This window comes from Triturus cristatus, chromosome 11, assembly GCF_964204655.1.
Source record: "Triturus cristatus chromosome 11, aTriCri1.1, whole genome shotgun sequence".
Classification (NCBI taxonomy): domain Eukaryota; kingdom Metazoa; phylum Chordata; class Amphibia; order Caudata; family Salamandridae; genus Triturus; species Triturus cristatus.
In genome coordinates this window covers 204,861,447-204,889,246 of record NC_140594.1, presented here as the reverse complement: position 1 = coordinate 204,889,246, position 27,800 = coordinate 204,861,447, and the positions used below count along the sequence as shown (strand labels likewise).

The 27,800-nt window shown below is 46.5% G+C and overlaps 1 protein-coding gene across 1 annotated transcript in view; it reads left to right on the top strand.

The window, feature by feature from the left end:
• The window catches only part of SSH1 (slingshot protein phosphatase 1), a 441,967-nt gene that overhangs the window by 82,856 nt on the left and 331,311 nt on the right, over positions 1 to 27,800 (top strand). The window lies entirely within an intron of this gene.

The window sequence follows — 27,800 nt, the reverse complement described above, 5'->3', positions numbered from 1 at the left end:
ATCTAGTCTTGCCTCCGGACTGTACGGATGATGAGGGAAAATGTTGGTGAGAAACGACGTTTTTTTTTTTTGTTTTTTTTTTTTGAAAAACCTTTATTTGTGCATATTAAAAGAACAAATACGGGCCTACAACCATCAGGCCGGCCACAAAACATTTAAGCACTAAGACAAACATTACATCCCCTGTGCATCAATGGTCAAGATTAGCAACGAGTCAGGAGTTATACACTGGAGAGATCCTTGACACCAGGGGAAGGAGAAGTGGAGGTTAATTTTAAGGTTTTCAAAAAATAATTTTATCGAGAAAAAAGTCAGTAGAGGATAGAACCAAGGAGATTCGAGTCCGCAAGATGGCTTCATCACACAGGAGAGCAGCAGCATCATTAAAACGGCCATAGAAAATCTCAGACAGTGAGGCGATGCAGTTATATAACAGGATAGTCACAGGAGTAAATACGCACCCCTCCAAAGCCGCCCCCACTCAATCCACCCCACACCCGGACCCCGAATCGGAAACAAGGACAGCGCAGAGACATAGAAGAAAAAGGCCCATAGAACTAAAAAGAAACAGTAAATTACCCCCCCACCCTACACCAATGCGGAGGCTACGGCCTGCCCCCCCCCAGCATAGTGCCTGTCGCCCAATGAACCCGAAATATAGACAAGAGAGAAAGTAGGAATAAAGGAAAGAAAATAAGAAAACAAAGAAGAAAGCGGGGAGGAGCCCACGTAATCTCGGAGCGCCCGAAACCACCGGCCAACTACGTCTCCACACACTGAGAACCCACTACGCCCGAAGGCGATCGTGTGAAGATAACGTGTCACAACAATATAATGGAGGCAGACAAATCGCGACGAGTGCGCACAACATGTGCAGACAGTTCCAGTCCCAGGCCAGCCCATCCGTGAATCCATGGTGATAGAAATCAATCTAGCCCTGGCCCGATCGCGGGCGCAAGACTAGACCAGCCCCCACATGAAGGCCCCGCAGCCCGTGCAGACAAAGACAATATGGCCGCTTGGGAGGAGATGGAGAAGTAGAGTCACAAAATGGCCGCCGATCATCTATTAAGGTCTCCTTGTGCACCATATAAAATCCAGACCTGGCCTGTAAAGTACAGGAGTTCCACATAAAAGAAGCCGTAGGCCACCGTGAACGGTTCCTCGAGGACGTCAGGTGTCGCTCGGCTGGATAATCTTGCGGGCGCGGTGAGGCAGGCAACAACAAAGCAGGCGGCAATGAACGGGGAAACAAAGTGTCTACAATTGAGCAGGAGATCGGTTGATCCTGGGTGCCGGGAAAGCCAGATGCAGACCCCCAGTGTAGCACGATTATTCCCAGTCGTTGCGGCCCCGCAAGAGGACAGAAGCACTGGCAGACCCACGTCTTGTTGAGAACAAACGGGGCGTTCACGACCCGCAGCCGACAGTATGGAGTCGATCCGCTCACTCAGCGTTTGCAAGCCAACACACAATTGCAGACGAAAGTCCCGCAGGGCAGCCAGAACGGAGCCGCATGTCAGCGGTAGCTGCGCCCCCACATCGGCAGCAATCCGGGACGGCATTGTGGAGCTGGAGTCTGGTAGAGGGAGGGCGAAGCGGGCAACGGGCGAGACCGGGGCATCACCCCCCAGCAGCGAGCAGGCAATCAACGCCATGTTTTACCGCTGAACGGTACGGTGGCCAGGGGGGGGTCGTAACAAGGAGGCAATTCCCCGCTGGTCCGCGCCGCAGCAGGTGAAAGCCAACAGTCGCTTCCCCTCCCTCGGACTCTCTTTGCAGCCGACTAGGCAATAGAAGAAGGGGGTCTGCAGCCTTCCACAGCGCGGGCCACAGAGCGGGGCAGGAGACCCGCCACACCGGGGCTTACCCTATAGCTCCAGCCCGTCAGTTGAAAGGTGAGGGAGGTGTCCGGGCGTCTCTCCCCCGGCTCGTCTGGCGACAGTCCGTGGTGTGAGGCGGGATCGGGGCCGCGGGGCTCAGATTTGCGCCGGGGGTCCAGTGACTGCGGCGCTTCCAGGGGGCCGGCCAAGGCCACAATGGAGCAGGGGTCCAGCGCGGAGAACGAAGGCACCAAGAGCTCCGGCATCCGGGCGGGCTCAGACCCCGGGAGAGCGGCGGCGCGGTCAGCGCGTCGTCGCGCACGTTTCACCTCGAAAATCGGCGAGGATAGGGATCAGGATGATAGTCCGAGGCCAAGGGCCGGCGGAGCCGGGCGCTCAAGCGTCTGCTCCGGTCGCCATCTTGGCTCCTCCCCAGAAACGACGTTTTTAATGGTTTGATTTTACAGATATACTACACTTGACTTCAGTGATCTGTAAAAGGTTGACACCTTTATCTCAGACAGTAACACCCATTAAGTGACACGAATATGATACTCGGACCCCTGAACATTATTTTCCTAAATTTTAATGGTCTGATAAACTATGTTAAACGAAAGACCATGCTATCTTACCTAGCCTGCAAACAAATAGACATCGCCCTCTTACACCTGCTGAGGTCTGAGACTGAAAATCTCAAAGGGATTGGCTTGGGAGGGTTCTTTTTAGCTGCTGAGACCCCTAGCTGAAGGCCACCACTAACACCTCTCAGGCCAGTTCAAAGAGATGTGGGATTGCAAACTTAGTGAAAACAGCCCTCCTGTGTATTATGATGCAGTCCTGGATGAGTGAAGAGGGAAGATGCATATTTGCTAAGCTGAGGCCGGGCACCAGAGTAGTCAGAGTGGGCTAGATCTCAGCCCTGAATGTGAACAGAGCTACTTTCCTCCTCTGACTCAAAAGAGCATAGCTGAGCTGGGTACCACACGTTATCCTTGGGGGAGACTGAAATCTGGCCCTGGACGGAGTTCTTGTCCGGCCAAGACTGTTTGATATAGCCAATAACAAAGAAATAGGGGTTCGGTAGACGTTCTGGAAGACCACTGACGTCTTGACAACTGGCCTCTCCTACCCCCTCAGACAGGGAATAATACTACTTTTCGAATGCCCACAGTGCTCAATCGAGGTGAATTCCTTCAAGATCTCCCAACCAGGGGTCCCACTGGTGCTGGACTGTGACATATTGGAGTGATCCTTCACCGATCACATGCCTATCCGCATGTGTATTGACTGGAGCTCAAGTAATCCAACAAGCAATTCATGATGTCTTAACATCTCATGCTACCAAAGGTTCCAGGGCGAGGCCTATCTGAAATCGCATGTAAATTATTTGAATGATAACAAAGACTCAAAGAGCTCAGCACAAATCTTACTGGCGGCAGCTAAAGCTACTTTAAGAGAATAACTCGTGAGGGGCTCCGCGATAACAGATGCGGGTTGGATCAAGACTGCCCTAGAAGAGCATATCAAATACCTACACTGAAGTACACTGCGAACCCGATAGAAGTGGCCAGGTGGAAACTTTGAAAGGGCAAAAGTGGATCTGAGCAGCCTTTATGCTGCCACACTTAAAGCAATCTATGAGCAAGGGGAAAAAGTGGGCTGACTTTCGCCTGTGCAGCTCAGATAGAGGGGAGCAATGGTAGCCACCCCTGCAATTCGGTATAGTAAGAGCCAACTGGTCATAGGACTGCAGGATATAGCTACAGGGTTTGCTGTATGTTACAAAGGGCTCTTTAGCTCTGTATTAGAGGAAGACTGGGACCAGGATCCTTGCTGGTCTGGCACTCACTCGTGTTAATGCAGAAAGCAGGACACTTCTACTAGGGGAGATTACTGAGGATGACATTGCACAAGTTATCTCCAATCTTCCTTATAATAAGGCAACTAGCGCTGACGGCTTCCCAAATCAATTTTATAAATGGGTCAAAATAAAACAGCAGAGTTGCTCTACGATGCCTACAAGGAGGTATAGCAGTCTGGAAGCCTATCGCCCCTTTCCAATAGAGCACTGGTTGCAGTCCTCCCAAAGCCTGGTGGCATCTGTTGCAATGTTGTAGTTATTGTTGGATCTCTCTACTTAATGTGGATATTGAGATCCTGGAAGGAATATTGTATAATCGGCTTTAAAAAGTAATTCCTGATCTTATTCTTCATACACAGGTGGGTTTTGTAAATGGCTTAACGTCCTGCAATCCTATGCACACCTTGGCCCATCTCTTCTGGCTTTCTAAAGACTCTCACAAGAAAACTCCAGCCTTGTCACTTGACACCGAAAATAAATTTGACAGAATCGAATGGGAATATATGTTTCACACCCTCAAAAGACTGGGGCTGGGTGATGACTTTATTACCAAGGTTCAGTGGTTATATGAGGCTCCAGTCCTACCGCTCGGGTCACCTGAAGAGGATTTCTGTTGGATCCTTTTCCTGTTCGCAGGGGACATGCCAGGGGTTCCCTTTGTCACCCCTGCTGTTCTTATTGGCTCTGGTACCTTTGGTCGCAGCCATCCATCAGTCAGCTGCAGTAATAGGGATCCCTACCTCAGCGGGCCCCTCAAAAATACTATTGTATGTCGACAAAATATGTGGCTCCCTTCCAGCCACTATGTCCGTCACTGAGGGGTTCTCAGAAATATCAAGATATAAAGTCAACGAGGACAAGACTGAGGCATTTCCTGCGTCTAGTGTCACAGTACAAGCCGCCATTGCGGATTATACATTTCAGTGGAAATCTGAGCATCCTAAATACCTAGGGGTATACACCAACAGAGGGCTAGAAATAAGGATACAGGATCATCAGAACTCGCTTGCAGTCAGTACTAATGCATGCATGCAAAATTGTCACAGTTAAATCTGTCATGAGGCACAATAAGGGCTTTGATGATCGTTGTGGTCCCCCGATTCATGTATGTGCTAGGTGTATACCCACTGCAAGGTAGGGCCTTACCCCTGCAATCCATTGTTAGCAGAATTCAGGACTTTGTATAGGGTAATGTGAAGCCGAGGCTTGGAGTCTATTGAATGTTAGTCCATATGAGATGTGGAGGCTTGATCTGACTTATGTTGAACAATACTGTGCAGGTGGCCGAAGCTCGAGGACCCCCACCCCACCCATGGATGCCCATTGAACAGGAACTTAAATTCTTTAAAACAATGCAGGAGGAATTTCACATACCCCTGTGGCAAAAATGGAAGTACAACAGCTGAAACACTGCTTTAGAAATAGATTGGGGATGCCACCATGGGACATCCTCTCCCATCCTGTGATACCTAAAACACTGGAGGCTATAAAGGGGAGTAATGGCGGGGGGTCTATAACTTATGGAAGCAACAGTTACATTCTAAACCCGTTTTGTTCCACCTACAGGATAAATGGCAGTGGCTTTGGTAGGTCGAGTTCACAGAGACTGACAGGGGAAACCTAATTGCAACTTAGGGGTAGGGTATCCAAAATGAAGTTTTGTTTTTTCAGATTTCTCCAGGGTGGTATTCGGCATCCTAGAAATTACTGGCAGAGGGCATACTACACCAGTTGAATTGCTGGAGGTGTGGACAATCAGGATGTGACCCAAAACAAATTGCATTCATTTTTCTCCAATTACAGCACAGGAAATTAGAAAGTTAAAGTAATCGTTATTCATATTCATATATCATATATATTAGTGGTAAAAGAAATTGCATACTATTACTTCCTAACTTAACTGTGTCACCTTGATAATCTCCTCTCATTTGGGACCCAGCTGTACGGCCTACGTCCTAATATGGCGTCTCTTCACGTCCAATTGTACCATTTTCCTGGATCGAGGTATAGCAAGTAATACGGATTTTTGCAAACTCCCCACACCCCTCCCCTGCTGACGGCCTGCTCTGGAATTTCGGAAACCTAAATCTAGAAGGTTGTAACTAAAACCTAGCTTGTACGTAGCGTTAGCGGAAAATGGGATGTCCATCCAGGTGGGTGGATGCTTCGTAAATTGGGGGTGAATGGAGACCCGAATACGTCCCTGTATCTCGGCTGCAAGAGTGGGGGCTCCTATCTAGGCAGGGGTTTAGTGGTGGAGTGTGATGACATTTACAGAGCTTCATGGAGTGAGGGTGTCGGCTGCATTGAAAGTTTCCAGCAAGAGCTCCCAACTCCTAGCGATCGGTTCCTTTCTTAGGCCTCTTTTTTTCCTCACGACAGATAGCTACGATTTCAGGCAGCCCCCATTTTTCCACCTCTTCCTTCCAACTGAGCAGTGTTGGAGCCTCGGGAGATTTTCACTGCCTAGTAACACCTCGCTTTGCAAGAATCAAAGCCAGATCCGTGAATCTGGCTCGCACTTTGTGCTCTTTCGCCTTCTGTGTAGACCTAGTATATGTGTCTCTACTGTGTGCCATCCCATGTCACCCACAACTTCCTTTAAGGTAGCAGTTATTCCACCCCAGTATCTCCCTGATCTGGGGCAAGACCAAAGCATGTGTGACAGATCTGCGTCTTGGTCAGGACATCTAGGGCAGGACGGCAGAAGGGTAGGAAAGATGGCATGTATTTTATGCGGAGTCAGGTACGCTCTTTGTGTTACCATATACTGGATACGTTTAAAACGGATGTTGCGGGGTACTCGTTTTGGCTATTTTAAAGTCGTGCCCATTCTGTATGTGACACAATACACATCCTACATGACTGTCTAGACATAATCCGACTTTTGTCCCTGATTGGGAACACTTTAAGTAGGACCTTGGACCTGCGCCTGCCCTTAACAAGGTAACTGGTTTTGCTACATTGCACAGCTGCCCTACCATCCCTAACATGCCCAGAGAGACACTTACTAGCAAAGGCTCTGACCACTGCCAAGATTTGTGTATTGAGACATTGGCGGCGACCTCAACTATCCTCATGAATGGCTGATAGAAATGTACAAGGCAGACTCCCACGAGCAGCTTGTAGATAAACTACAGGATAATGCATTAGTCTTTTTAAATATTTGATCCCAATTCATTAGCACCAACCCATAATGTATATAGGATGGGAAATACTCTTAGATATGTGTGGGGCTTTTACACATGACCGGCCCCACAGCATATCTCCGCACCCTCTTCCTCTTCCTCCGCTAAATTGATTGAGATCATGAACCGCCTTCATGGATTCATTCTCTCGACTCATTTCCCATTCCGTATACTCTCCCCTTGTTTCACATGAGATTTATGAGTTTTATAGTGATGAGATGTCTCACTCAAAATAAAGACCAGGGGATCCCACAGCAGCATTCATTCGGACTGACCATACTCTTCCCCTCATCCCTCTCTTCTCCCTCCTTCCTTTTCAACTCGCAGAGACATGTTCCAGATGTTAACTCTGCATATGCTCTTTAATGCTTGGGGCTGCCACTAGTGTTACATCCTTCTTTCGCAGGGCAACGTAGATTGGAATGTCGTGTTACACAAAGGTGCTGAAACTTGTACGGTTGCTGGTTTACAGATACAGTGCTTAATTTGAGCCGGTGGTTTCTGGTGCTCGGCACTTGCACTTAATTGTCAATACCGGCTCTTATGATAGATAGTCTGCCACATGGTGGTGCTGTTTGTCTAATTTAGAGACGAGCACAACAACAGTTGTTTGTTCATTCCAAATACCTTAAAAATGACTAATCCTTGGCTCCCAAGCCATTCTTATAGCTGTGGAGGCCTGGTATGGTCTGAATTGTCGCACTTGTAGGAGTGCAATGCTTAGTAGTTCTGTTGATACTGTCACTGGCAGGAGGAATGGGAGGTGCAAGTTGCAGTGGCCTCCTGACCAGGGCCCCGGCATTTATTTTTTCACAAATTAAGCACAACGGATAACCGACCCTGGTAGCTTGGTACCGCCTTGAATGCTTTTCGCCCTAAAGTCACCCCTCTCACTGTTACTGTTTCAAGTTTATTGATTGTGTATGACAGATGGATGTGTAATGCAGAGTTCCCAGGTTCCCTACTCCTTTCCTTTCTCACACCCTTGGTGTACTCCGCATTCTTATACTCCAAAGCTTTTCTGACAGGTCCTTTTATCATAGTTTTAGAATTAACATGCGTCAGCAAACCTCGTCAAGGGCCTTAATACTTATTCTGTTTGTATCTTGCTATTAAGAAATGATTTTCCTTTGGATTGAAATCATGGTGAAATGTAAATGTAAATGTTGAGGTACTTATAGAGCGCACTGTCACCAGATGGCCACCTTGCGGTGTCGCCTTCGCGGTTTCCTGCCGCTGATACTCATACCGCTGTGGAACCCCTCCTGGCTTTCCCTGTGAAGTGTCCACTCCTGGGCACCCCCAGGGTGAAGCCAGGCATCCTTAGCGCTGTTTGGGCCGCTTTGGAGGCTAAGCAAGCTATTGCCCAGAGTTGCAGCGTGGGGCCCGTGGTTAGAATAGGTACCGAGGCGAGAATAGACAGGTCCGAGGAAATTGAGCCCGAGCCACGCCGAGGCGGGAATCGAACCCTGGTCAGAACTCTGCTTCAGGGTCTGTCGCTCTAACCATTGAGCCACACTCCTCCACAAGATATGCCAAAGAGTCATGACCACCCTTATATTTTCTTGCCCATGGATAATTATTTTTGATGGCTTATATCGATATATGGTTTTGTAATTCTCTATAGTGCTGCGCAGCCAACATTGACGATTGGTTCCTCGATCTTCGTTTCCTGTTATTTAATCCTAAATGAATTAAAAAACTTCGCTTTTGAGTCCCAAACTGTTGTTGTGTCAATGCCTGTAACCTTTAAAAGAAAGCTTCAGTAGCACACAGTTCTGTAGTAATCACATGTCCTAAATTGGCCAACGTTTTGCATGAAAATTTGCCTTTTCAACTATAAAGTGGCAGGACTTCTATTATTCTAAAATGCTCGTGTGAGGAAAAGCACGTACTCCATTTCTATATTATCACCACTCTGACCTGCAGTTGCTTTAGGGAGTTTGTTTGCGGAGACACCTCCTTTCCCTCCTTTCATAATCGTCGAACCCGTTGCAGAGTTCTGCTGGATCAAATCTCTGTATTTTGTTGATTATTCTACTGCCGTTTATTGTTTGTAATTTAGCGCACACTCTTTTTAATGAAGTTCTTTACACAGCTAAGCAAGTGGCACAATTAACCTATTGTCTATAATGTGCTTGTAATACCCATAAGCCACTGCGAAAATGTCGAGGCTTTTCTTGGCAAGTACTTAAAAAACCTTCGAAAGACAGAATTCCCCTGCCTGCGAGCTAGTTGGTGCATGTCTGTGTTCTGCATGGATACTACTTTCTGTAAGTGGAGGTGTGAATGAACTGATCCACTGTGGCTACCAGAACAGTTGATTCATCTGCATGCGTCCTTGGGAATGCATGGTATACTGAGTCCCTGGTGCACATACAAAGAACACTGATGTTGCCTCCTGAATCTTCGCTTTTGAGTCCAAAACTGTTGTTGCGCCAATGCCTGTAACCTTTAACAGAAAGCTTCAGTAGCACACAGTTCTGTAGTAATCACATCCGCTGGACCTTTCTGGTTGTGGGGATATATAGGACTTGTAGGTTCACCAAGAACCCGACCAACCCAGAGCCAATAACTGAGCAGCGTCTTGCAATGGTTTTTTATTATGTACCGGGTATATAGAAATTAATTCTGAAAATATATACATGGAAAATTAATATGAAAGACACCTATGTTTTTCTGAAATTGGAACAAAAGATAGAGTTTAGAAACAGAAGATATATGCACATTTCCGAAATTGTGAGTACCCATACTAGCATGAGAATTATAGGTCATTTTTGAATGTGACTTATTTTTTACACATTGTCTTTCATTTGGAAGGCAGAAATGCATCGAAAGTCAATAGGTAATAACAGTTGCTCTACAATTCTGTACCTCACTTGTGTGGGTAGGCCTAGTGCCCGCGACAGGAAACTGCTCAAAACGCAATGTAGATACGCTTTATTTTTACAGTGAAAACTAGCACTTTTTTTGCAAAGTGCCTAGCTGTAGATTTTGAACCCTTGCTCTGCCGGCACCTAGGGAAACCTAGCAAACCTATACATTTTTTAAAACTAGACACCCAAGGGACTCCAGGATGGGGTGACTTGACTGGCTCTCACCGGTTTCTATTACCCAGAATCCCTTGCAAACCTCAAAATTTGTCAAAAAACCCACATTTTCCTCACATTTCTGTGGTGGAAAGTTCTGGAATCTGCATGGATCCACAAAATTCCACCCACCCTGCGTTTCCCAAAGTCTCCCGAGACAAATGGTGTCTCACTTGTGTGGGTAGGCCTAGTGCCTGTGACAGGAAATGGCCCAAAACGCAACGTGGACTCCCCACATTTGCACAGTGAAAACTGACCCTTTTTTTTGCAAAGTGCCTAGCTGTAGATTTTGAACCCTAGCTCTGCCGGCACTTAGGGAAACCTAGCAAACCTATACATTTTTGAAAACTAGACACCCAAGGGACTCCAGGATGGGGTGACTTAATTGGCTCTCACCAGGTTCTGTTACCCAGAATCCCTTGCAAACCTCAACAATTGTAAAAATAAAAGACGCATTTTCCTCACATTTCTGTGGTGGAAAGTTCTGGAATCTGCAGGGATCCACAATATTCTATCCGCACCACATTCCCCAAAGTCTTCCGAGAAAAATTGTACCTCACTTGTTTGGGTGGGTCAAGAACCCGCGACAGGCAAGGGCCAAAAACCTATTGAGGCAACATCAAAGTTACCTATCACAAAACAACCTGGTTTTGCAAGGGGGGTCCCATGAGTTTTTGTCCCCGGGCTCGGCGGCCATCTAGGGAAACCTACCAATCCCACACATTTCTAAAAACTAGCCACCCGGGGGAGTCCAGTGAGGTATGGCTTGCGTGGGTCCCACAACATTTCCCTACCCAGAATCCCCTGCAAACCTTACATTTTGTTGAAAAATCAAATTTTTCTCAAATATCTGTGTGGTAAAGTTCTGGAATCTGCGTGGATCCACAAATTTTGTACCACCCAGCGTTCCCCCAGGTCTCCCGATAAATCTGTGGGTGGGTCAAGTACCCGCGACAGGCAAGGGCCCAAAACCTATTGAGGCGACATCAAAATTAGCTATCACAAAACAACCTGGTTTTGCAAGGGGGTCCCATGAATTTTTGGCCCCAGGCTCGCAGCCATCGAGGGTAACCTACGTGGGATCACCGTGCCGGCACCAATGTCCTATCACCCAGCATTTCATCCAGAGTTCCCCTAGATCTCTCGAGTAAAATGATACCTCACTTGTGTGGGTGGGCCAAAGCCCTGTGACATAGGGATTAAAGATATAGCACCGAGAATTTCAGGCGCTACATTTTAGAAAAATTCAGTTTTCGCCAATTCTGCTTTGGACACCCACACAAGTGAGGTATCATTTTACTCGAGAGAATAAGGGGAACGCTGGGTGGTAGGACATTTGTGCCGGCAGGGTGATCCCATGCAAAAATGTATGAAAAAATTGATTTTTTTTCAGCAAAATTTGAGGTTTGCAGTGTATTCTGGGCAGGGAAATGTTGGGGGATCCATGCACGCCATACCTCATTGGACTCCCCAGGGTGTCTGGAAATTGTGGGTTTGGTAGGTTTACCAAGATGACCGCCGAGCCCGGGGCCAAAAATTCAGGTGACCCCCCTCCCTTTACAAAACCATGTCCTTTCAAAATAGGTAATTTTTATGTCTCCACAATACGTTTTAGGTCCTTCCCTGCCGTGGGTACTTGGCTCACCCACACAAGTGAGGTACCATTTCTACTGGGATATTTAGAGCAATGCTGGGTGGTAGGAAATGTGTTGTTTCTTTCTGAAGCGTGAAAATGTTGGCACAATAATGCAAGGAAAATGTGACAGTCACATTTTGAGGTTTGCACAACATTGTGGGTAAGATAACTTGTTGGGATCCACAAAAGAGACATCACCATGTACTCCTATGGGTGTTTAGTTTACGACAATATCTACAGTTGGTAGGTTTTTCTTAGATGGAATGTACACCTTGGCAGAGAGACAAAAAAGACTAATATTACTGCACATCCATCTATTCCTCATGCACACACACATACTGGTTGGATTTGGCATGAGGGCGAGTGATGGTTCAGTATATAACATTTTATTAACAAGAGATTTCACAATAGCAGAAGGAGAGGCGCTGTCTCGTGAGGAATATAGGAGATTAAGGAAAAGACCAATTGTGCTAGAATTGGCTCAAGTGTTAGAGCAATTTAAGGCGGAAACAGAGGACGACGCGGTGGAAGCCCTGGACCCTTCTGTTGATTTAGCCACATCTGCCTAGTTCTGGCTTGGGCAGTGTCCCGGACAGGAAGGGGGTTTGCACCCGCCCCCCCCTCACTCCTTCCCCCTCCCCCTCCCACTCAACCACTTTCCTGGATGCCAGTCAGCTCCCTTCCTCCCCCTTCCACACCCCCTCCTGCATAGGGACAAACTGGAGCAACACTACCTTGGTTGACCCTCAAGATCCTGTTCCGGTGAAACAGATTGGAATAAAGCAGCCAAGTTTATGGTTAACAGTTAGTAGGGTGGGAGAGTTGTGGGTGGGGTATTGAGGGTGGGAGTTGGGTAGGACACTGAAGAAATGCAATGATACGAGATCTATTGTTCTGAACACATTATTAAGGTTTAAATTGGAGTCATGAGCTATTAACTCACGTGCCGAGTAATTGTATGCATTAATACAATGTCACATGGACACTTTTTAAAGTATGCAAGCAATCTAAAGGCTTATATGTACCCGAAAATGTTACTATATACTGTTACATGATATCTACTGGAAAATGCTAATAAAATTGTGTTAAAATAAACCATGAGATTTTCCAAAAATTAAATGCACTTTCAATAATTGAAAGGACAAAAAACTGAACCAATGACTCACAGCTCGTGAGCTGTAAAGCCACGTCAAGGCCCCAACCGCTTTACAGGCCATTCACACAACTTTAATACGTGAAACACACAAGACCATTCACACCACCTGGCACGAAACCAACACATTACAACATTCACAAAAAAGGACAAGGTACACCCTGCTTGAGAGACAGAAAAGGCAAATATTTCTGCACAACCACCTGTTCCTCAAGCACACATACATACCGGTTGGATTTGGCACGAGGGTGGGAGATGGTTCAGTATATACTATTGTATTAACAAGAGATTTCACAAAAATGAAATGCACTGTTAATAATTGAAAGGATGAGAAACTGAACCATTGACTCACAGCTCATGAGCTGTAAAGCCACGACAAGGCACCAACCTCTTTACAGGCCATTCATACACCTTTTATTCGTGTGACACATACAAAACCATTCACACCGCCAGCCGTGGGCTCATCACATTACAACACTCACACCAGCAGACAGCGCCATTCAAGGGCCCATCACTTTCCCACGCCCACATTCCTGACACAACAACCACACCAGCTAATGGATTGCGTGGAGTGGCGTTTGGCTTGCAGTGTGCGTAGTGACCAGCAGCAAGTCACTATTCACACACCGCCAGCCAAGCGCCAGTCCAAGTACCAGTCCACGCACACCGCCAGCCGAGCGCAACTCCATGCACACCGCCAGCTGAGCGCCAGACCACGCACACCGCCAGCCGAGCACCAGTCCACGCACACTGCCATCCAAGCGCCACTCCACGCACACTGCCAGCCAAGCGCCAGTCCACACACACTGCCAGCCAACAGCCAGTCCACGCACACCACCAGCCGAGCACCAGTCCACAAACACCGTCAGTGAGCGCCAATCCACACACACCGCCAGCCAAGTGCCAGTCCACGTACGACGGCCAAGCGCCAGTCCACGCACACCGCCAGCCAAGCACCAGTCCACGCACACCGCCAGCCAAGCACCAGTCCACACACACCGCCAGCCAAGCGCCAGTCCACACACACACCACCAGTCAAGCGCCAGCCTACACACACCGCCATCACATTTAGGTTTTTTTTAATACAAAAAAGAAAACACAAACAAATTGCAAATAGATACTTATCTACTAACACAAAATCTGAAACTAACTACATTGCACAAATGCCATCCTTGAAACTGAACAAATATATACAACAATAGAGACCAGGTAGTTCACTTTACCACTCGTGGATGCTCCCAAAAATTATTTTGCGGGTGGTACATTCTAAAACAAGCAGGCACACAGCGCAGGGTTAGGACACTCGCAGTACATACGAGTCTCCTTCCGCGTCACTCTACATCTCCTACTGGGAAAATCTTTGGAGGGCATGGGAGGAATGTGATCAGGAAAGTGGCGATCTTTCAATCTAGCCACATCCTCCACCACTCTAACTCTAGGAACACTTGCCTGTTCCACTACAACAAGACTGCCTATTACAGAGTCCTGAAACTTAGCAAAAGCTATCTTTGACTCAGGACAACAATCCTTGAATACAACAAAAGCATTAAAGGTTGACAAGTGGAAAAGATGGATAGCCAACTTCTTATACCAAATGTAAGCCTTACAAAGCGCAGTGTAAGGTTCCAACCTCTGATCTTCTCTATAAACACCACCCATGTGCCTATTCTAGCCTAAAATGCACACAGGTTTGCGCGCTTCAGCAACCTGACCGAAAAACAGTCACAGGTGAAGCGCTTTCATCATGGCTGGTAGTCGGCATGTACACATCTCTCCTGCCTGAAAACTTCATAGCTACAAGTTCCTCGCTACGCAACGCACTGCACTGTCCCCGCACAAGCTTTTGACAAACAAGTTCTTTTGGGAAACCTTTACGGTTAGAGCGGATTGTGCCACAAGCAACAGTGTCCACTTTGGCCAATTCCCTGAACAAGTGCACACCAGTGTAGACGTTATCTACATATAAATGGTTACCTTTGTTAAAAAGTCCTCAACCAAGTTCCCACACAATTTTCTCAGTCACTCCAAAAGTGGATGGACAAACAGGGGGGGGTTAATCCTGGAATCCTACCCGGTGTACACCCTGAAATAAGAGACATATCCAGTCCTATTGTCACACAGCATATACATCTTAATTCCATAGAGTGCCCTCTTACTAGGAATGTATTGCTTAGAAACCAAGCGCCCTTGAACAAGACCAAAGACTCATCCACTGCTATTTCTTTCCCTGGAGCATAGATCTCAGAAAATCGAACAAAGTGATCAATGACAGGCCGAATCTTAAAAAGACTGTCACAATCAGGGTGATCTCATGGCAACGCCAAACCATTATCGACAAAATGCAGCATCCGAAGCAGAAGCAAATACCAATACTGACTCATGACTGCCGGAAATATAGCCGTTGCCATCAAGGGACTTGTAGACCAATATGAAGATATTGATGGCTTCCTCAGCAGGCCCATCAAAAAAGTTAACCCCAAGAACTTCTTCAACTCATCCAGATTTGTGGGAGTGCATTGGGTAGCTTTAGAGTGGGGCCTAAGGCTGGCACTATTGTCTCTTAAATACTGTTCAGCATACAAATTAGTCTGCTCAACAATCTCTGCCAAAAATACATCGTCCATAAACAACTGAAAAAAATGTATCAGCAAAAGGTTTTCAGTATTCACTCTACACTCTGGAACACCAGTAAAGTCTGGCAATGCCGGCTGCACCAAAAACCGAAAGGCACCGAAAAATTCGGCACTGAAACACAAAGACACCCCTTCGGATCCGAAAGTAGACACTATTCTTTTAACACCAGATCCAAAGCAGAAGAGGCTAAATAACCTGGAGACTGGCCATATTTACACAAAACCACCCCAAAAATGCATGCTTCAGGATGAGGACACTTCTTACAAGATCCTCTTGGAGAAAAAATCGGTAGATGGAAAGGACTTCTAGCTACAATCACCTCCTCCAGCACCTCCGTCTCCACCTCTGAATCCTTTGCACATTACACCTCAGGATTTCCCACAATCCCACAATGACGATGCAGATGATGGGGGGGATGAATCTCCCAATAGATCCATGGACCGATTATACAATTTATCCCTCAGGTTATACTGATCCAGACATTTACCCAGCCAAACCATCTCCTCCAGACAGCCATGCATCACACCAAGAACTCATTGCCAGGACTGCACGTTACCATGGTGTTGAACTTCACAAAGAATCACTAGAAGAAGATTTTTTGTTTGAGACTTAAGCTTCTACACACTGGTCATCACAGACACTTCCCATGCTTAAAGGCATGATGCGACATGCTGATGAGATTTTCAAAGACCTAGTCAGAACACGCATCTGGACTCCTAGAGTAGACAAACAATATAAGGCCTCTGCTACAGATCCTATATTTATCAAGGTACAATTGTGTGAGAAAGTGCCATCTTTCTTGCATGGTATGCCCCCACTTTTTGCTGAATTGCTGAATGTACTTTGACTGAGTGTGCTCTGGACTCCTGCCAATCAGGTGCCCAGGGCCTATGTTCCTTCCCTAAAACACAAAACACAAATTGGCAAACCCTGGCCACATGTCAGCCCCTGGTCAATGGTAGCCCAGCTACCCAGGGCCTTGTGACCAAGGAAGGCCTCTAAGGGCTGCAGCACTCATTGTGCCACCCTTAGAGGCCCTGTACCCTTACACACACACACACACACACACACACACACACACACTGCCCTTGCAGGCTGAGTGTCTGGGTACAAGACAAAACAAAGAGTCGACATGGCACACATCCCTGTGTGCCATGCCCACCACCTACACTGCCATGGCATACATCAGCCACCCCTCTAGCTGGGTGCCCTATGCCAATGGTGTGGGCACAGGAGCAGGAGCCCGGTGCCCCTACAGTACCCAGGTCCATTCCTGGGCACTGTAAGTGCAGTACTGCCATTTAAGAGTATATGGTGCTGGGAGCTCGTCAAACACGAACTCCACAGCACCATAATGGCAACATTGAAGACTGAGAAGTTTGGTATCAAACTTCTCAGCACATTAAACCCACACTGATGCCAGTGTGGGATTCAATGTACCAAGCACCCCAGAGGGCATCTTAGAGATGCCCCCTGAAACCTAACCTACAATCCACGTCTGTGCTGAGGCTGCCTAGGCTGCCACACAGCAGACATGTTGCTGGACCCCTGGGTAGGAGAGCCCCTGCTCTCCTGGGTCTGCAACAATGCCCATCCTGGGCGAGGTGCTAAATCTCCTCCCCCAGGATGGGCAAGGGGAAGCTTCAAAGGCATGCCGCCTCTGTGAGCTTTCCCAGGCCACTGCAACCCCCCACTCTGGCGGGAAGCTTGGCCGGGAACCCCAAATAAGGACAGGGGATGTGTCAGCCTGCCAACCCCACCCCTCAGGTGGGGGAGGCGGGGTGAAGCACACCTCCGGGCTCTCGCCGTCTTGAAGATGGGAAGCCCTGTCCAATCAGGACTAGGCTTCTGCCCCCCTCCCACAGGAGAGAGGCAGGATAGGGGGTTACCCACCCCAGGACAGGGACCCATTGGTCCCTGCCCTTCACCTACCTGTAACACCCCTAAATCTAATATTTAGGGGCCCCCTGAACCTTCCTTCCCCAGATTCCAGATTCTGAAATTCGAAGAAGAGCAAGAAGAAAGAAGACCTGCCCGCAGCTGCTAAGAAGAGGAAGACACCAACTGCTTTGGGCCCAGCCCTACCGGCCTGTCGTCCCTCGAACCTGCTCCTGCTCCAACCCGGCATCTCTTGTGGCCAGCAACCTCACAAACCCCGGAGGACCTGGCTACCTTTTGACTCTAAGCCCCCTGGGACTCCCATGAGTAGAGGCTCTACTCAAAACCTACTTCTAATTCCTGGCAGCAGTCCGGAACCGCGAACCCAGCACACTCTGCACCCGCCAAGCCTGGCCTGTGCCGGAGTGAACAAAGACCACGAGGACGACCCCACGGCGACTGTGACCCTGAGTCCAGCACCCAAGGACCTCCCTCGACACTCCTGAAGAAGCCTGCAGCCTCAGAACCAGGTGCCCCCCCAACCGCGATCAACAGAGGGTAAGATTTCCCCACACCAAAAGGCACCCCTGCAACCGGCGCCCCGCGGCTCCCTGTGCCCAATCCCGGGGTACCTACCTATCCTCCAACTACCCAACTTACTTCTCGAAGTGGTGGTGGCACCTGAAGAATCTTCGTCCCCGAGCTTGCAGTCTTTATCTAAACCGGAAATTTCCCATTGAAATCAATTGAGAGCCCGAAGGCTCAAAAGCACCCTGCACCCAGCCGCCCGAGTGGCCCTGTGTTATATGCTGATTTCTACTTGCTGCCACATGACTTGTCATTTGTTATGTATTCTAGTTCCATTTGGAACCATGGACTAGAATCTGGACTGAGACTGGCCAGTTGTACTGGAGCTGTCTTAGGATCAGTTGTTCCTGTTGCTGTGCTGCTTAATTATACAATAAATCTTCTAATTAATTCTGGATTGATGGATTTCTTCAATGGCGACGAGCGGAGGAACATTCTTCTCAACATAAGAAGCAGCACAGAAGAAGATTGATGTTCCTGAACCCATTATAAAGAACTTTATTTATTTAAAAAAAAAGAAGAAGGAATAACCAAGAAAATATGCTTGGAAACGCACAAGATACAGCGAGCTAATTTTACTATATAAAACGGAACCTGGAGGTATGGAGTATTTCGAAGCCGCTTTCACCTGTGTCGAAATAAGGACGGATTAAACGAATTACAAGGAAAAAGATTAAGCAAAGGGAGAGATCGATAATCGAGGTGTCTGGAGACCACTTGAGTGTCTGCTGATCTACGCTGGAATTTCTGATTAACAGTGACATAAAGGTATTACAACGTTGGCCCAAAATGGACTGTTAAACTTACTAGACACTCGCTGCATCTTTTGAAAATCGCTGCATGGTTTTCGCGAGTCTCCCTGGAACGCTGGCACCTCGTGGTTCTTTTCGAGTACTGGGGTGTCGTCTCGGTCTTCCTGGAACGCTGGCACGTCGTGGTTCTTCTTCGAGTCCTGGTGTGTTCTCTCGATTCTGGTTCTCCGCCATTGCTGCTTCGTGTGGAATTTCGAACTGCAGTCTGGGAATCGGATGGAAACCTGGAAGTAACCATTGACGTGAACAACGCGCTTTGCCTGGCGGCCATTTTGGAACAGGATAAAGTATTCAAGGACTCTGTTTGGTGTGGCGGCCATTTTGGATCTGGATGAACACAGTGAGGAACCATAACGTCTGAAAGAGACTGAAATACATCACCGTTAAAAGCTATTGTACAGGTGACGGTTCGGAGTAACGCTTTCTGAAGCTGTGTGCTATTCAGGCCAGAAACAAAGATTAAACGCTTGTAAGTGTTTAAAATTATTTTTACTTAAAAAAAAAAGAGGACTTTGGGCAGAGGAACGTTACAATTGCTGAAGCTTCCTCATGCAAGAATCGGAATATTTAGTTGCTTCATCTGCAAGACTGCAGGAGTAAAGGAAGAAATGACATCTAACTGAATTGGAAGACTCGGTGTTGAAGTAACTGGATTAAAAAAAAAAAGGGAAAAGGGGCTCAAGGTCTTATGTATATACATATATGGTTAAGGTGATTTTTGTGGGTCAAATTTAGATTATTGAACGGATTTTATGAAGAAGAAAATGTATAAAATATTGTTTAAAGTGCGGTTAGTCTAGGTTGTAAAAGGTTAAGTAAAGTGTTACAGGCTTAAGGACATTTAAAAAAAAATGCAGTTTGAACCACCAGCAAAATTCTTACAAACGAAAGGCGATCCACCTCTTCCATGGGCCAGGTGGAAGGAAGAGTTTATAAATTACATGAAGGCCATAGATGGGGAGAGGATGGGAGCTGAACGGAAGAAAAGTATTCTGTTACACTGTTTAGGCTCTGAGGGACGGATGGTTTTTAGAGCTTTACCACAAATTACAGTGGCGGAAAATGCTGAAGCAACTAATGTGTACAATGAAGCGTTGATTAGAATTGAAAAAAGATTTAAACCCAGAAGCAATATAGCACTAAACAGATTTAAGTTTTATACGAGGGTACAAGAAGAAAGTGAGTCATTTGATGATTTTTTAACAGCGTTGCGCAATTTAAGTTTACATTGCAGTTTTGGAAACATTACAGATGAAATGATAAGAGATCAAATCATTGTACATGTAAGATGTAAAGAAACACAAAAACAGTTGTGGGTGATGGGGGATCCCAAATTATCAGAAGCAATTTCGACAGCAAAAGCTTTTGAACAAACTGAGAAGTGGATGCATGTGGTTAAGAATAATAGCAAGGTAGATAAAGCGGAAGAGATTGCGTCTGTGAAGCGCCAAGATGAGGTTAAGAATGAGGTGCATAATCCGCTGTCAGGGAGTAATCCTAACTTCAAAAGGTGGGGAAAGAGTGTAGCCTGTTACAGATGTGGGAACAGGAACCACATGGCATCATTTTCTGGATGTCCAGCCTTAAAGAGAGAGTGTAAGAATTGTGGTAGGATTGGTCATTTTGTTAACATGTGCAGGGAACAAAGGAAATTTCCAGGTCAATTTCGCCCCAGAATTTCATGTACGTTACAAGGCCCCGTACAAGATTTGGTTGAGGGAGGTAATCTAGACAGGCCACAGAATACAGGGTTTGTGGTGTCGGTTTTGGGTGGCATGCCTGACTGGGAAGAAAATGAGAACATTCCGGCCAAGAATCCTCCCATGTGTGTGGTTTGCGTTTCAGAGGTAGATTTAGATCTTATGGCTTACTCAGGTTCACCATGGACCATTATTGGAAAACAATATTTTGAAGAGAAGCTGGAAGGGGTTTTCGATGTTAATGAGATGTTGCCACCAGACATAAACCCGCTGAGTTATGATGGTTCACGCATAGACATGGTGGGGTATTTCAAAACATCAGTGACTTTTAAAAACAGGTTGGCAAAGATTAACTTATACATTGCAGTTAAGGGTATAAATGTGTTGGGCTGGAAAGATCAATGGAAACTTGGGATAATGTTGAATCCAAGACTTAAGGATCCGGTGGTGTTGGATGAGTCTGTTAATGATAGTTACATCTCCGTTACAGGATGTGACAGTATGGAGAACTTCATAAAAGACTCGTACAAAGAAGTCTTTTCAGAATCATTGGGAAAACTTAAGGATTATTCCCACCAGATTAAATTTAAGAATAATGCCACACCGGTTAGACAAAGGATTAGGCCAGTACCCATAAACGTAAGGGATGAGTTGAAAACTATGTTAAAAGATTTGGTATCAGAAGGCATCATAGAGCCCATTAATTCTTCTGAGTGGGTTTCGCCCATTGTTTTAGTCCGGAAACCAGATAAATCTCTGAGGTTGTGTGTAGATTTGAGAGCCTTGAATTCAGAAATAATTGTTGATTGTCACCCATTACCCAATATAAATGAAGTTGTGTCATTGTTGGAAGGGGCAAAAGTATTTTCGACCTTTGACTTAAGGTCAGCATACCACCAAGTCGCGCTAACTGAGGAATCGAAAATGCTGACAGCGTTTATAACTCCACAAGGGTTATTTCAGTATAACAGAATGCCGTTTGGTTTGGCCTCAGCGGCATCGGTATTCCAAAGAATAATGTTTAACATCTTCAAGGACATTGATAACTTCGTGAAGTGCTTTCAGGATGATATCTTAATATTTTCACACAATAATGAAGAGCACTTAAAACACTTGGAGGAGGTTTGTCTTAGGCTAAAAAAAATGGTTTAACCCTTAAATCTCATAAGTGTAAAATGTTTAAAGAAAGTGTGGAGTATTTGGGGCATACACTAACAGGTGATGGCGTGATTCCAAAAAAATCAAACGTAGATGGAATCTTAAATGCTCCCTCGCCCAAGACTAAGGAACAATTATTGTCTTTTGCAGGAATGTGCTAGTATTATTCGAAATTTGTGTCAAATTTTGCTAATAAAATGGAGCCTTTGAGGAAGTTATTGCGCCAAAAGGCAAGTTTTGAATGGACAGATGAACAACAAGAAGCCTTTATGGTGATCAAGAAAGATATTGTCAATGCTCCTATTTTAAGGCCTTTTTGTATTAACAAACATTGTGTAATTACTGTAGATGCCAGCTTATATGGCATAGGTGGTGTTCTTTCACCGAAATCAGGCAATGAAGAATGGAATGTGTGTTTTGCGTCGAGAACATTAAATGAAACCGAAAGACGTTAAGCTGTCATAGAAAAGGAGTTGTTGGCATGTGTCTGGGCGATTGAACATTTTAGGAATTACATTTGGGGTGGAAGGTTTACATTGAGGACAGATCATAAACCATTGGTTAACATTCTTTCTCCAGGAGGAGGGTGGAATTCCACTGCCAGGATTGCGAGGCTAACTTCGAGATTGCAGGAGTATTGTTTCAAAACGGAGTTTGTACCAGGGAAGAAAAATGTAACTGCAGATTTTATGTCACGTCATCCCTGTGTTTCTTTTCCTAGTAAAAAAGATGATGATACAGATATTGTTACTACCATTCAGGATGTGGTGGTTGGTGCATTTGCGGACATATCAGAGGTATCATGGAAGTCTAGTGAGGAGAATGATTCTCTATGGGAGTCAGTGAAGAAATTTATTGTGAAAGGATGGCCAAACAGGAAAGATGTGTCAGAAGAGCTTATGCCTTTGTATAATGTGGCGGATGATTTGGAGTTCGAAGGGGATTTTGTCTATAAAGCTGGTAAATGTGTACCACCCTTTGGAGTCCGAAGTATGATTCTCAATCTGGCTCACAAATCACATCCAGGAATGTCTGCCATGAAGCGGTTAATGAGAACTTATTTTTGGTGGCCAGGGATGGATCGCATGGCTGATGGGGTAGTTAGAGAGTGTGATGTTTGCATTTCTAATGATAAAATGCTTAGGGTCAATGTCCCTCCTCTTAGTCCCACAGTTTGGCCAGAGGAACCTTGGAAGAAACTGGCTTTTGATATTTCTGGTCCCTTTTTGAATTTGCCGTTGGATTCACGGTATGCTCTTGTGTTGGTAGATTATCATTCTAAATGGCCAGAAGTAAAGTTTGTTTCAATGGCCACCACTTCTAGAGTTTTGGATTTCTTTAAAGAAATTTTTGCAAGGGAAGGTTGTCCTTTGGTCATTGTGACTGATAATGGGGTCCAGTTGACTTCAAAGGAGATGGAGGAGTATCTTAAGTGTCACCAGATCAAACATGTTACCACGGCATTGTATGCGCCACACGAAAATGGGCAGGTTGAGCGTTTCAATCGTGTCTTAAAGGGTTATGTCTCAGAGGTTCTTAAGTATTCTCAGGATTGGAAAGGAGAATTAAGGGAAAGGTTGTGGACGTATAGAATTACGCCACATTCAATTACGGAGGTTAGTCCCATTTATTTGTTAAGGGGCAGGAATCCTGCTTCTTATATTTGTCCCTGGTGGCTTAAAGAGAAGTGTGACAATAAAATAAGGAATGTCCAGGATGTAAATGGTACCAGCATTAGAGTTAAGGAAAAACAAATTAAGAACAAGGAATGGTATGACCGTAAGTGGAATGTTAAGGAACACAATTTTAAAGTAGGAGAATGGGTGAGAGTAAAAAAAACGGGTTTCTTAGGGAAATGCATGAGTAAGTTCTATAAACCCATTAAGATCACCAAAGTCTTTAAGAATTCTCTTATAACCCAGGATGGTAAGCTTTGGAATGTCAGGCGGGTTTCTAGATGTCCAACGAATCTTAGATCTCGGGCAGAAGGTGTTTATAATGATTCTTATGTTTCATCTCCAAAATTACCTTTGGATGGTTGCTCCCATCTGGTAACTTCCAATGGTCTGGATACCACTAGATCACATGCTGATTCAGTTGCTCATAGAGTAAAAGGTTCCACTCGTGCAAGATCTTTCCCTGTGAAGTTCTCAGATTTTGTTTGATAGTTCTGTTATATATAATTGCACTATATTCATATCTTGTTTTCTTTGTTTTGTATAGAAGGGGGATATGTTATATGCTGATTTCTACTTGCTGCCACATGACTTGTCATTTGTTATGCATTCTAGTTCCATTTGGAACCATGGACTAGAATCTGGACTGAGACTGGCCAGTTGTACTGGAGCTGTCTTAGGATCAGTTGTTCCTGTTGCTGTGCTGCTTAATTATACAATAAATCTTCTAATTAATTCTGGATTGATGGATTTCTTCACCCTGGCAGTGCAACCTCTACACCTATCTACTTCCCCACTTGCCCTGAGTAAGTGACCAGGAGCCCAGCTCCCACAGCCGCGTGGCCTGCTAGTCAGCAGCCGCCAACCAAGGCCCCCCAACCTCTCATAGGATAACATTGGGCCTAACTCTCTCTGCACCCGGCCGCCCTTGTGCCGCTGAGGGTGAAACAACTGTACCTACCTGACCCTGGGAGACCCCTGAGTCTATGCCCAGAACCTTAACTCTGCCAGTCGAGTACTTACCTTTAAACGGATAACTCAATTTTCTCCATCTGGTAACATTGACTGGCTTTTCCTGAAATTTCTTCTAAAAGTGTGGACTTTTCAAAACTTAAAATATTCACCAAAAATCAGCCGAGTAACGAAAACGAAAATACTCGCCTGCTCTTAGGTGAGCTCACAGTGCTGGATCTTGGTGCCCAGCACTGACTCTGAAAAATACTTACAACTGTACTTACCAGTAACTTGAAACTTCCATTGAACTCAATGCATTATTGTGTTTAGAATTGTGTTGCCTATTGCAACCACTTGTAACTTTCTACAAAAGTCAATTGCATATTGCAAAAGTATTTATATAAAGCATCTCATTCTGAGAAAGTATATTTTAATACCTATTGTTGGTTCTAAAATAAAACAAGCATATATTTTTTATATATAAACCATTGGCCTAGAGTTCAGTTCTTGAGTGTGTGAGACCATTTGCTGACTGAGTGTGTACAGCAAATGCTTTACACTGTCCTCTGATACTGCCTTACTGCTCGACCAAGCTACCACTTTAGAGAGTAAGGTTATATCTAACTTTAGCCTCTGCCAAACCTCTGGGGACTGTGGACTCTGTACACCCTGTACCTATTTGGGAACAGTATATACAGAGCCACTTTCTCAAAAATTGCCATTAGATTCGCTAGTAGTATCTAATGCTCTTAAGGGGGTGAATTTTCAAACATCAGGAGATGCTCCTCCGCCAGATAAAGTGCCTAAACTAATTGATTCTTCTGGCAAGCGCATAGCTGCTCAGGCTGCAAATCAATGGCGCATTGCCAATACACAGGACCTTTTAGCCAGATATGACAGGGCACGCTGGGACGAAATGGAGCAATTGCTCCAATATCTCCCAGATGAGCATAGGGCTAAGGCACAGGACTTAGTAAATGAGGTTAAGCTCATTTCTAATTGCGCTATATGCTGTGCTCTAGATGCTTCAGACAAAGCAGCTAGAGAAGTTAACACCAGCATCCTGATCAGGTGACACGTTCGGTTAAGGATTTCAGAGTGTAAAACTGAAGTCCAACAATCAATCCTTAACACACCCTTTGATAAAGAATACCTATTTGGTCCTAACGTAGACCAGGCGTTAGGGAAAATGAAAAAGGACACCGAAGTAGCTAAATCTACTGGAGCACTCCAGACGTCCTCCAGCAGATGCTCCTTTCATCGCCCCTTTTAAAGAGGAGAGTCAAAAACACCATCCCAGATCAAAATACCTGAACTTACAAAGGTAACAACCAGTCCTCTCCCTCCAGAGTTTTTTTTCGAGGAAGTTATAGAAGCAACAACTTCAAGGGTAGGATTAAGGTCATCAAACCCCGTAACTCCCCTTCTCCCAACAAACAGTGACTTGCCCATGCTTCCCTCCGATTACACCACACCTGTCGGGGGAGGACTTCAACAATTTCTCCCCATTTGGCAGCCTATAACATCAGACAAATGGGTGCTTGGAATTATCCAACATGGTTATTGCCTGGAGCTTACCAGCAATCCCCCAAACATTCCACCTCGATCTCATAAGTTGTCTCCAGAATGTGAGAAAGTTATCTTTCTTCATGGTTGCCCCCACTTTTTACTGAATTGCTGATGTACTTTGACTGAATGTGCCCGGGGCTCCTGCTAATCAGGTACCCAGGGCCTAGGTTCTTTCCCTAAAACTGCATTGAAGCCTAAACCCAATTGGCATCTCTGGCCACAGGTCAGCCCCTGGTAAATGGTACCACAGGTACCCAGGGCACTGTGACCAGAGAAGGCCTCTAAGGGCTGCAGCACTTATTGTGCCACCCTTAGAGGTCCTCTACCATTACACCCATTCACTGCCTTTGCAGGCTGCATGTCTTGGTGCAGAACAAAGTGAATAGTCGACATGGCACGCATCTCTGTGTGCCATGCCTGCAACCCACTGCCCTGGCATAGGTTAGTCACCCCTCTAGCTGAGTTCACTATACCAGTGGTGAGGGTACAGGTGTGTGAGCCCTGTACCCCTACGGTGTCTAAGTCCATTCTAAGACATTGTAAGTGCAGTCCTGCCATTAAGAGTATATGGTGATGGGAGTTTGTCATTATGAACTCCACAGCACCATAATGGCTACACTGAAAACTGGGAAGTTTGGTATCAAACTTCTTAGCACATTAAACCCACACTGATGCCAGTGTGGGATTTAATGAAAAATGCGCACAGTGGGCATCTAGAGATGCCCCCTGAAAACTAACCTACCACTAGTGTCCAGGCTGAGTGGCTGCTTTCAGCTGCCACCACCAGACATGTTTCTGGACCCCTGGATCGAGAACCGGCTGCTCTCTGGGGCCTGAAACAATGCACATCCTGGGACAAGGTGCCATCCTCCTCCCCCAGGATGGGCAGGGTTCACGAAGGGGAAGCTTGAAAGACTTGCCTCCTTTGTGAGCTTCCCCAGGCCACTTGCAGCTCTCAGCAACTGGTCCCCACTGGTACTGACCTCCACTTTGGGCGGGAGAACCGGCGGGAAAAACAAATGAGGTAGAGAGATGTGCCCACCTCTGCCAACTCCACTCCTCAGGTGGGGGAGGCGAGGTGAAGCACAACTCTGTCCACGCCATCTTGTAGATGGGGAGACTCAGCCAACCAGGGACAGGCTCATGCATAATAGGAAGTGTACCCACCCCAAGGAAGATACCCATTGGTTCCTGCCTTTTACCTACCTGTAATGCCCCTAAATCTAGCATTTAGGGGCAGCCCTGAACCTTGCTTCCTCAGACAAGAACCTGCAGCAAGAAGAAGGACTGAACAGCCGTGCAGCAGCTAACAAGAGGAAGACGCCCACTGACTTGGCCCCAGCCCTACCGGCCTGTCTCCCCCTCGAACCTGCTCCTGCGAAATCCCAGTGCGTCCTGCAGCCAGCAACCTCGAAAACCCCGGAGGACCTGCCTGCCTTCAACCACAAAGACTCTGTCTCCCGTAAACACCAGATTTGTTCACCTGCAACCTCCGGCTCCGGCCGGACACCGTGGATCCTCCCCACTCTGCACCCGCCGTCCACGGCCCGAGCTCGAGTGGGCAAACACCACGAGGAGGTCACCCCGGCGATCCTGATCCAAGATCCGGCGACCCCTGACCTGCCTCAAGCCTCCAGCCGACGCCGGCAGCCTAAATCCAGAAGGTCCCCCCAGCCGCGACCAGGAGCTGGTAAGATCTGACCCCAAAAGGCACCCTCCACCCGACGCTTCACGGCCTTGTGTGCCCAAACAGATGGTGCCTAACCAACCCCTAACTTCCCAACTTACCTCTCGGAAGTGGTGGTCGCACCCAGAAGACCTTCGTCCCTTAGCCTGCAGTGCCTTTGCAAACCGGAGGTTTCCCATTGAAACCCACAGGGTGCCCAACGTCGAAACAGCACCCTGCACCTGGCTGCCCTAGTGCCACTGAGTGTGCACCTTTGGCGCTACTTTGTTTTCCCATTTGCCCTGATCTAAAGTCCAGGAGCTTTGCTCCCACAACCCAGTGACTTGCTTGCCAGCAGCCACCCACCAGACGGCCCCTAACCCCCATTGGATAACATTGGGCCTCAGCCCTCTGC